At 37.3% G+C, this 11,142-nt stretch overlaps 1 pseudogene; it reads left to right on the top strand.

Moving 5' to 3' along the window:
• The window catches only part of LOC102859317, an 11,388-nt pseudogene extending 781 nt beyond the window's left edge, over positions 1–10,607 (top strand).
• Positions 10,608–11,142: the final 535 nt, after the last annotated feature.

Genomic DNA, 11,142 nt, shown 5'->3' with positions numbered 1-11,142 from the left:
AAGTAGTGTGGCCTTTGCAATAAGTTGGAGATGTATTGTCTGCCGCATTTTGCGCTGGTTTTCTCTTCATTTATGGTTAATCATGTGTATTCCGTATTCCTTTTTATTGCCTACTATGTAAGACAAGAATATTTTATTCCAAATAAAGAATCCAGAATTTACAAAAAAAAAAAGGACAAATACTGCTATTATTAAAAATAGAATTGCTACAGGGTGTGGATTGAGTGCAGGAAACGAAGGGATAATAAACGTCTTATTGAAATAGGTGAAGGAAGGCCAATCAGAAATGATTGGAAGATCAGGCATTATGCATATTGTGGTTAGCAACCTTGACCAAGACTTGCATCACTCACCCATTTTGATCAGAAGAAGAGACTTCTTGCCTACAAGAAGCAGCCTGATTTCACACAGAAAGATTCACAAGGAAGGTTTACACACAGAAACAACTGGAGGTTTGACAGAGTGGAATGTTGATAGGGACAGGAGGGGAGGGAGTGGGAATGAGGATGAGTGAATGGTTGCATGGGATGAAAGGAAAAAGAAGGCACAGTGAGGATTTTTTTTAATTGAGGTTTTAATAAAATATTATAGATAACTTGGATTTCCATTTGTTCATCGTTGCACAGTTTCTTCCCTGCCCACTCCTCCCCACCCCAGTTTGCTTTTCTCTTTGAAAAGGAAAAAAAAGTTCTTTCATTGTTATAGAAATCTACCCACGCACCCCAACCCCAGTCCACTTTACAATACAGCTCTTATTTTGGAATTTTGCCATGTAAAAAAATACCTGATCTTATATCCCTTTTAAACAGTTCTCTCCCTCATCTGTTTGAATGCAGTATATATTATTTATCCCCTCTTCTTTTAGTTTCTCCCCAAACTCAATGTCAGTCCCATTTTATAACAGTGACAGTATTTGTCCTTTTGTGATTGAGATATTTCACTTAACATAATGTCCTCCTTTGTATATTTCACGAGTTTCTTGGTTTTCAATGCTGCACAGCATTCATTGTATGAATATACTGCAGTTTCTCTATCCATTCCTTTGTTGATGGGCACTAGGATAACAATCCAACTCTTTGCTATTATGAACAAAGCAGCAATAAACATAGGTGTGCATATATCTGCTTGGGTAACAGTTCTGGTTTCTTTAGGATATATTCCTAGTAGTGGAATTGCTGGGTCAAATGTAATTTCTATCTCCAACTTTTTGAGAAAGCACCATACTGCCTTCCACAGTTGTTGTTTTTAGGTGCTATCAAGTCGTAGACGACTCATAGTGACCCTTTGAATGAAAGGCCTGAGCACTGTTCATAGATTTTTCAGAGGCAAGCCATTTCGGAAGTGTATGCCACTCCTGCTTCCAAGCTTGTTTTAGTCAGGAAGCTCCACCAAACACTGTCCACCATGGGTAACCATTATCACATTTGACACATCAGTGTCACAGTGTTTGGCATCATAGCAACCATGAGTTACCTCTGTACAGCAATGCACAGACCAGTGCTATATCACCTAGAAGAATGTTTGAAGAATGCCTTCCACAGTGGTTGCACTTTGCCAGTGTTTGCTGTTTGCTGCTCTGTTGAATTTTACAATCTTACTGGGGTGAGATGAAATCTCATAGTTGTTTTGATTTGCATCTCTCTTAGAGCAAGGGATTTTGAACATTTTTTTCATGTGTTTGTTGGCTATGTGAATGTCTTCTTTGTTGAAATGTCTGTTCATATTCTGTGCCCATTTATCTTTATGTTGCTGTGGTACCTTATCCAACATTTCATCACCAAATATTTTTCCCAGTCTGTGGTTTTCATTTTTACCCTGCTGAAAGAGTTTTTGGTTGTGCATAGGGATTTAACTCTTAGAAGGTCCCATTCATCTATTTTATCCTCTCCTGGTTGTAGGTTTTTCAGGATGCCTGGAAGACTGTTTGTGTTGTGGATTAGGGTTTTTAGAGTTCTTTCAAGCTTTTCTCTAATGAAGTTTACAGTCCTTAATTTTAGTCCTAGGTCCTTGATCCACTTTCAGTTGGTTTTTGTGTATGATGTGAGATGTGGGTCTTGCTTGAGTTTTCTGCAAATAGTTTTCCAATTTTGTCAACAACATTTGCTAAAGAGCCTATCATTTCCCCACTTGACTAATTTCATCTTCTTGTCAAAAATCGGTTGACCATAGGTAGATGGGCTGATTTCTGGGTTCTCAATTCTATTCTATTGATTTTTATGACTGTCCTTATACCAGTCCCATGCTGTCTTGACCACCATGACAATGTAGTAGGATTTGAAATCAGCAAGTGAGATGCCTCTTACCTTGTGTCTCTTTTTAAGGAGTGTTTTGCTTATCCAGGCCTCTTTCCATTCCAAATGAAATTGGAGATTGCCTTTTCCATCTCATTGAAGAATGGAATTGGTATTTGTACTGGGATTACATTAAAAGTGTAAACTGCCTCTGGTAGTATTGTGATTTTTACAACATTGAGTCTTCCTATCCATGAGCAAGGGATATCTTCCATTTCTCCAGGTCTTTTTTTGTTTCTTGTAATAATATTTCATAATTTTCTTTGAACAGATCCTTTGTGTTTCCAGTTAAATTTACTCCCAAGTATTTAATCTTGTGTTTGCTATTGTGATGGGTATTGATTTTCTTAGCTCCAGTTCTGTAGTCTCTTTGTCACTGTAGAGAAATCCATTTGATTTTTGTATGTTGATGTTGTGTTCTGCCACTTTGTTAAATTGGTTAACTATGCCCAGTAGTTTTCTTGCTGAGTCTTTAGGGTTTTCTAAGTATATTATTCTATCACCTGCATAGAGAGATAATTTTACCTCCTCTTTGCCAATTTGGACATCTCTTATTTCCTTCTCTTGTCTTATTGCTATTGCTAAGACTTCCAATACAATATTGAATAAGAGAATTGATAGTGCACATCCTTGCCTAGTTCTTGTTCTCAAAGGGAATGCCTTTAATCTCTCTCTGTCGAGAACAATGTTGGCTCTCAGGTTTGCATATATACTTGTTACTATGTTGAGAAAATTTCCCTCTATTCCTATTTTGTTGAGTGTTTTAATCAGGAAAATGTGTTGGACTTTATCAAAGGTCTTTATCTGCATCAATTAATAGGATCATGTGGTTTTTGTTCTTTGTTTTGTTTATGTGCTAAATTACAGTGATTGTTTTTCTTATGTTGAACCATCCTTGCATACCTGTTATGAATCCCACTTGCTCATAGTGAATTAATTTTTCTATGTATAATTAGATTCTATTGGCCAGGATTTTATTCAGAATTTTTACACCTGTGTTGAGAGATACTGTTAAATATTTTGTTGGTATCTTTACCTGGCTTAGGTCTCAATGATATGTTTGTTTCATAGAATAAGTCTGGGAAAACTCCATCTTTTTCTATTTTCTGAAATAGTTTATGTAGAACTGGTGACAGTTCTTCTCTGAATGTTTGACAAAATTTACTTGTAAAACCATTTGCTCCAGGGCTTTTTTTGTGGCTGGATGTTGTTTTATTACCTTTTCAATTTCTTCTTTTGAAATGGGTCTGTTCAAGTGTTCAATTTCAGTTTGTATAAGTTTAGGTAGGTTGTGAGTTTCTAAGTATTTGTCCATTTCCTATAGGTTTTCATATTTGTTTGAGTATACATTTTCATTATATTCCATTGTTAGCCTTTTTATTTTAGTTGCATCTGTTGTGACATTGCCCATTTCATCTTTTAATCAGATTATATGTGTCTTTTTCTTATTTTACTTTGTTAGTTTTGCTAGTGGTTTGTAGATTTTATTGACCTTTTCTATGAACCAACTCCTGATTTTGTTGATGGTTTTAATTGTTCTGTTTTCTAATTCATTTCTTTCTGCCCAAATTTTTATAATTTCCGGGTTTTTTTAAGTGGGTGTTGGGTTTTCTTGCTGTTCTTTTTCAATTTGTTGGAGATGTAATATTAGAGAATCAATGGTCTTTTTTTCTGCCTTTTGATGTGTTTGCTTATTTCTATAAATTGACCTCTGATTACTGGCTTTGCTGTTTCCCAGAGGTTTTGGTAAGTTGTGTTTTCATTGTCATTTGTTTCAATGAACTTTTTAATTTCAGTTTTCATTTCTTCTAGTACCCTGTCATATTCAAGCAAGGCGTTGTTCTCCTTCCAAATGTATATTTTTTTCTCCTTTATCCTCTTGCTATTGATTTCTATATTTGTAGCATTGTGGTCTGAGAAGATGCTTTGTATTATTTCTGTGTTTTTCAATTTATTGATGCTTGCCTTGTGATCTGAAATGTGATCTATTCTGGAGAACATTCCATGCACGTTGATGAAGAAGTTATACTGTGGGGTTTTTTTTTGTGCATTAGCCTATAAATATCTCTGAGATTGAGATGGTTTATTCTGTGGTTTAATTCTTCAGCATCTTTGCTGAGTTTCTTTCTGGTGTTCTATCTTTTCTGGAGAGTGGTGCATTGAAGTCTTCCACTATTATGGTGGTGTTGTCTATTTCTTTTTCAGTTTTGTTAATGTTTGTTTTATATATTTTGCAGCTCTATCATTTGGTGCATAGATACTTATTATTGTTATGTCCTCTTTTTCTATTGACCCTTTACGCATTTGTAGTTACCTTCCTTGTCCTTTATGATGGTTTTCGTGTTGAAATTTTTTTTACCAAAGATTAATATCACTACTCTTGCTTTTTTCTGGTTGCCTTTTGCTTGGTATATTTTATCCCCACCCTTTAATTTTTAATCATTATCTTCACTTTTCAGGTGTGTCTCTTGTAGCCAGCATATTGATGGATTTTGTTTTTTACCCAATCTGATACTCTTTTTCTTTTAAGTGGTGCATTTAAAACATTTACTTTCAGTGTGATTATTGAGAGGTAAGACTGTATTGCTATCATTTTGTTGAGTTCTTTTTGGTTATGTTGGTAGTTACTTTATTCCGTCCTGCTTTCTGTTACACCTCTGTAAGAAGGACATCTCTCAGTGTTTCCTGCAATGCTGCTCTTGTTTTCCCAAACTTCCTTAGATTATGTTTTTTTTCTGGGAATCTTGATTTCTCCTTCATATTTGATGGGAAGTTTTGCTGGGTATAATATTCTTCTTTGACAGATGTGTCTTTTGAGCATTCAATATATGTCATTCCACTCTCTTTTTGCTCTCATGATTTCTGCTGAGAAATCAGCACTTAATCTTATTTGTTCTCCCTTATAGGTTACTCTTTGTTTCTTCCTCTCTGATTTCAAATTCTCTCCTTATATTTTATTCTGGCAAATTGTCTATGATATGCCTTGGTGTTTTTCTTTTGGGGTCAATTCTATATGGTGTTTGCTCAGCTTCTTTGATATATATTTTCCTCATTCTTCATTAATCCTGGGAAATTTCCTTCTGGTAATTCTTCAACAACTTTTTTGATGTCTTTACTTTCTTCTCCCTGTTCTGGAATTACAATCTTGTCCATATTATTTCTCTTCATAATGTCTCTTATTATTCTTACATTTTCTTCTTTTTCCTTTATTTTTTATTCTGCTTTTCCTTCTAGCAGATTAGTGATGACAATTCTATCTTGCATTTCACTGGTTCTGTGTTCTATCTTTTCAACTCTGTTCATATGTCCTTCCATCATGTTGACAGCATCTAAACATTGGAGCTCATATACTGGATTGTGGTTTTATGTTTTGTCTCAGGACCTCTAATGCCTTGTTTGTTTTATCTACATTGTTTTGGATTTTTTTTAAGCTCCTCCTGGTTTTTGCTTGCACTGTAATCCTTCAAGTTTGTTTTTCACCAATTGAAAATATTCAGTCATTGTTCTTTTAAATTCTGTGTCAGAAAATGCCATCAGACTTTCCGGCTTCAGGAAATCCATTTATACTGTGCACTTTTTGGAGGTGACATCTTGCGTTTGGCTTGTGTAGGGTGTGAAGGAGTCTGCTTCTTTTGTGATATTGCTGTAGTAGTTTTTGAAATTTAAGTCATAGCAGGTTCTTGATATGAAGTCACTTCTCCAGAAGAGGGCTCAGCAGACGTGTGCATGTGGATGCATATAGAGTGGACACATGGACAGGTGCACATGGGAAAAGCAGGATTGAAGATGCACACGCAGATACACACAGTGGGGGCATGCATGGAAAACAAGGAAGCCTTGGTTTTACCCTCAAGAACTGGGTCTGCCATGCAGTCGAGCTCCATCTGTCTCACTCCCTCCTACACAAGGTTGAGAGTTTCCATGTATTCCAGCAATCAGCAGTGATCTCGTCATAAGTAGCTCACTCAAATTCCCACTGTCTTGTTTTCTTCTGGGGTCATTGCTTCCCACTGAGACTCACTTCTCCCAGCTGAGATTCACTGCTCCTGCAGCTCCCTAACTAATTGTTTTAATAATAGTTCTTACTCAAATTCTAGCTGTCCTGCTCACTCTGTGTGTGTTTCTCCATGTGCATCCACAATGAGGATTTGATACAATGTTGTAAATAAATGTTTTGTACAATTGCAATTAATTTTAGAAAATAAAATACACATGAGTAATTAACTGAAAACCAATTTTGAAAAATAAAGAAAGCTTGTAGTGGATCAAACACCCCTTCTTATATCTAAGGAATTAAAAACAAAATCCAAAACCAAAGTAGTATCATTGAGTCAATTCTGACCCATAGTGGAATTACCACATACCTTTTAGTTATTAACCCAACTTTTAAGTTATAATCAAGCAGGGTTACTGCTAATTGCCCAGGTCTGTGGCATGTGTCAAATTCTAGGGCACAAGGTCTGGACATGTAAAATTCAAATCACATAGTGTCTGCAGAATTACTTGTAATGACACTAGGGATGATTCCTCCAGGGGATTGATCTGCAACAGCCCCTCTTCTCCTATTCCCTACTGTCACAAAGCTAATAACAGAAGAGCAGCAATCAAAATTACCCTTTACATCTAACCAGTTTCATTGCAGAGGGTGTGAATGAGAAAACTTTATTTTCACTTGCCACATGTTAAATGGAGATAGAGCATAGTGTCTTTGAAAAATATTATCTCAACAAAGGATATTTCCTCAAAAAGGGAACTGAAAGGCAGGAGAAAAGTAAAGGTAGGAATTTCTTTGTATAAGAAGGTATTGTGGAAATCAGGAAGCACATACAACTAATGACCAATATGGAGTCTGTCGAATTAAGGGTTTATCATAGCTTTGTCAACGTGGGTTAAGGGCTATAGGCTTTTTCCTTCATGGCTGTTCCTCTAAAAGGAGATATGTCAGTCATGTTTCCTTCTGTGAATACATGGCACTTGAACACTCTTGCAGAAAACTTAAAACAGGGATTGCTGCTGTTGTTGTTGTTGTGTACTGTCAAGTTGGAAACAGACCCATGGGTGACCTTCCAGTGGGTTTTCAGGGGCAGTTAATCACACGGGAAGAGATTACCCATCCTACTCCAGAGAAGCAGTTGGTAGCCTCAAACTATGTGCCTTCAAGATTGCAGCACAACTTCTTTCCACTGTGAATTATAATTAAAATGAAAGTTTATCAGGAACACCTGAGACTTCCCATATGAACATAATTCTGCAGCTGCCCAGACCTTTTGATAAACGTTTTCTGGCTTGCCTCCGTAATCTGAACTGTTTTAAGAGAAAAATATTTATATTTTCAATAGCAAAAAAAAATAGTTTTCTTTTGGCATATTGTGTAAAGACAGAAAACAGAGGGTTTGCAATCAGAGTAATATCTTCTAGAGCTCAAGGTTCTTACAAAGTTTTTTTTTATAGGAAGTGACAGCTGGTCAGAAAGGTTTTCACTGATACAAGATTGATGCAAGATTCTAGAGGAGATGGCAATTATATGTACAAACAAAATGGGAAAACTTCAGGAAAAGTGTTTTTTATTAACACAAAGTATTCTGTGTCAGAAGAGTTTTTTCAGAAGTAGATTTTAGGGAGAGGACGGGGTGAATATTATGCTAATAAAAATGGCCTACTGCTGGTATACTTATTGTTCTGAAGGAGGCTCACTCCAGGTCTAAGTCTAACTCCAAGCCATCGGGTCAAAATCGACATTTAGCTGACCCTCTCTAGCAAGTTTGCAGACACTGTAAATCACATGGGAGGATATTGCCCAATATTCTCTGAGAAGAAGATAGTGCATTTGAACCACCTGCCTTTGGGATAGCAGCTCAGTTCCCTACCCACATACCAACAGAGCTCATTGAGGAAGGCTAGTTCTTTTTTAATTCCAAGGTCTGTGTGAATGTTGGAGAAACTTCCTAAGTACCAAGGAGTGTGTTGGTATGTCATTGCAATATTTTCAATATTGTGGTTGACAATTCAGAGAAAAGTTTGAGAGGTTTGAAATGACTTACATAAAGGCTCATAACATAAGCATGCAGCAGCTTTCTGAGCTTTAAGTCCTCAAACAAACCTGTTTTTTTAAATTAAATTTTATTAATTTTAATGAACATTTACAGAGATTTTGGCTTTCCATTCATTCATTGCTGCACTATTTACTCTACCTACCCCGCCAGTTCGTTCCTCTTTTTTTTTTTCTTTTTTTCCCTTGAAAGTCTGTTTTAATTGTCCCATTGCCACAGTGTTTGTCAAAACCAGTTCTGATTAATCTCCTTTGTCGGTGTGTCCTTTGCCATTCCCTATCTCTCCTCCCTGAGAGATATTTCACCCTGATTTATAATCAAACAAACCTGTTGTTGTTGTTGCTGTTGTTAAGTGCTGCCAAGTCTCAGGCGACTCATATTGACCCTATGAAGGAGAGTCCTCAATGCTTGAGTGTCTCTCATCACCTAGGCTGTCTCAATTCTCATGAGCAATTTTACATGTAACCTAGTCTGTCTCACAATGGCTGTTTAATTTAATCTAAGTCTTCTGTCTCCAAAACCATTTGAACAGGGCTGCCTTTCCCAGACATAATTACAATGCCTAATTTTCTCTAGTTTGACACTAATACATCCTGGTGTCCCATAACTTTAGAAACCCCCATACATTTGAAGAAAGACAGAGGATGGAAGCAGTATTGTAGTTTTACAGGAACTATGGTATTGTAGAAATGTTCTATAGCTACAGATATAGGTTTTGGTAATTGAGTTTTGAAGTTTAAAATAATAGTATTAAACATGATATTGTATCACATTATTAATTTATAATTAAAATTTGTGATAAACATTAAAAATAGTACTAGAGAAAGCTAAACTTTCAGTGACAGAAGTTTAGCATTCGAGTTGTCTAAATTTCTCAAACTTTCTATCGCTATCAAGAGCCAATGCTAGAAAACAAAACAAACCAATCCAACCCTTTGCTGTTGGATGACTTATAGCAACCTTATGGAATAAAGTAGAATTGCTCTATTGTTACTGTTCAGTGAGTGTCCTGCTTCCATTTCCACTCTGCTGCCTGGCCAAAGAATTGAGATGGGTGGGAGACAGTCAGAAGTTCAGCATCACAGAGGCTCCAGAGAGCAGACGCAATTTTAATGGCTCTTAAAAGATATATTGGCTGGTTGGCTTGACATATTCCTGACATGGGCCAAGTCCTTCTTGCAGTTGGGGGAGTTTAATTAGAGTCCCAGAAACTCAGGGGTCACTGAGATCAGTTGTCCATCCAACTTACCAGGCAAGACGAAGAGGCAGGAGTAAAAGTTAAGGTAAAGGCAATTTCTTACTGAAAGTGAATGTGAAGGTAGTGTGTTTGAGAGAGGAGAATGGGAGGAGAAGACAATGGCTATGAGGGACTAGATGCTTATACAGCGTTTTAGGGTAGGTTTCATAGTAATAAAGGATAGAAGCGTCTGGAACAATGGGATGATTTTGTTGAAAGTTCCTATTCAGGTTGGCTATTGGTGGAATCACCAGGTCTCACATGCTACTTTACTGCACATGGCAGCTTTCTATAGCACTGGCATCTTCCTTATGAGGTAATGTGTGTACTCTTGGCCCTGATTGGATGATAACTAGCCCTTGACCTCTGCTGGCTGAGTTCTAATAATTTGTTTAGCCAGGTTCCCATAGAAACAGCAAGGCACTTTATGATTGTAACTTTACATTTTAGGTTCTCCTTTCCTGTGCATTTATTTACCCCAGATTATTTAACAGTTACGTAACTTCTAATGTTATTTCCGGATCTATAGTCTTTAAAAGCAGACTACTCATCTTTCTCTGAGGTTGGTGGGTTTGAACTGCTGACTTTTCGGGTTAGCAGCTGAGCACTTACAGCATCACCAAGGCTTCTGAAGACTAAGCATGGAGACTTTAATCCATAACAAGAACAGGATATTGGCTGTAATTCAAGATAAGGATAGCCTTCCCCCCACCCCCACCGGGTTTAGAAACCCACAGGGTAAAAGAGGAAGCTTCGGAGAGATAGGAAAGGGAGATGGGATTGTCTCTGAGAGAGAAAAAGTTATCAAGTCTGTTCCCACCAGAGTAAATAAAACCTCTGAAATGTCAGGGCAGATTTGAGCGTTCGTGGAAAGGGATTCTTCTTTGCCACCTTCACCTGAAAAATCTTCGATGAAGCAATCCTTTAGAGAGCCTAAAACTGCTTGCATCTGCCATTGGCTTTCAGCTTTATGAAGCAGAATTTCCTGGGTCTTTTAATGAGATTCCAGTGTCCTCCAGGTTTAACTAGCAAGTTCTCGAGGCGAACTACTGCAGTAAATGATGAAATCACCTTGTACAAAAGGTGGCTTCAATCTGAGAGTCTCAGTCTAAGTTCAGGCAGACCATAGGAAACTACTAGTGCTAACAAAGTCAAAAGAGTGGTCAAGGGTCATTACCATGCTTCCGATGGGGCAGACAAGCGGTTTCACCAGCAGTAGGAAATGAGGATAGAAGTTACTCCAGAGAGTAAAAGCAACAGAGATAGTACCCTTTCCATGAAAGTACTAGTTTTCTCTCTGCCTAGAAAACCTCAAGGGATCAATCAGGGACAAGAAGGCATAGAGAGAGCAATCGGGAAAGTTGGATCTTTGATTGAGCTTAACTCCTGACTAAGGTCCACCTGATACAGGCCATCGTTTTTGCAATCACTTGTTATGCATCAGAGAGTTGGACAATGACTACGGAGGATAGAAGGAGAATTGACGTCTTTGAGCTGTGGTGCTGGAGAAGAGTATTGAATGTACAATGGACTGCCAAGAAAACAAACAGATTCATCGTACAGA

This window comes from Elephantulus edwardii, unplaced genomic scaffold, assembly GCF_000299155.1.
Source record: "Elephantulus edwardii isolate Elephantulus edwardi_28Jun2011 unplaced genomic scaffold, EleEdw1.0 scaffold00097, whole genome shotgun sequence".
Taxonomy (NCBI): Eukaryota; Metazoa; Chordata; class Mammalia; order Macroscelidea; family Macroscelididae; genus Elephantulus; species Elephantulus edwardii.
Note: the sequence above shows the minus strand (reverse complement) of the source record. Positions and strands in the feature narration are given on the sequence as shown.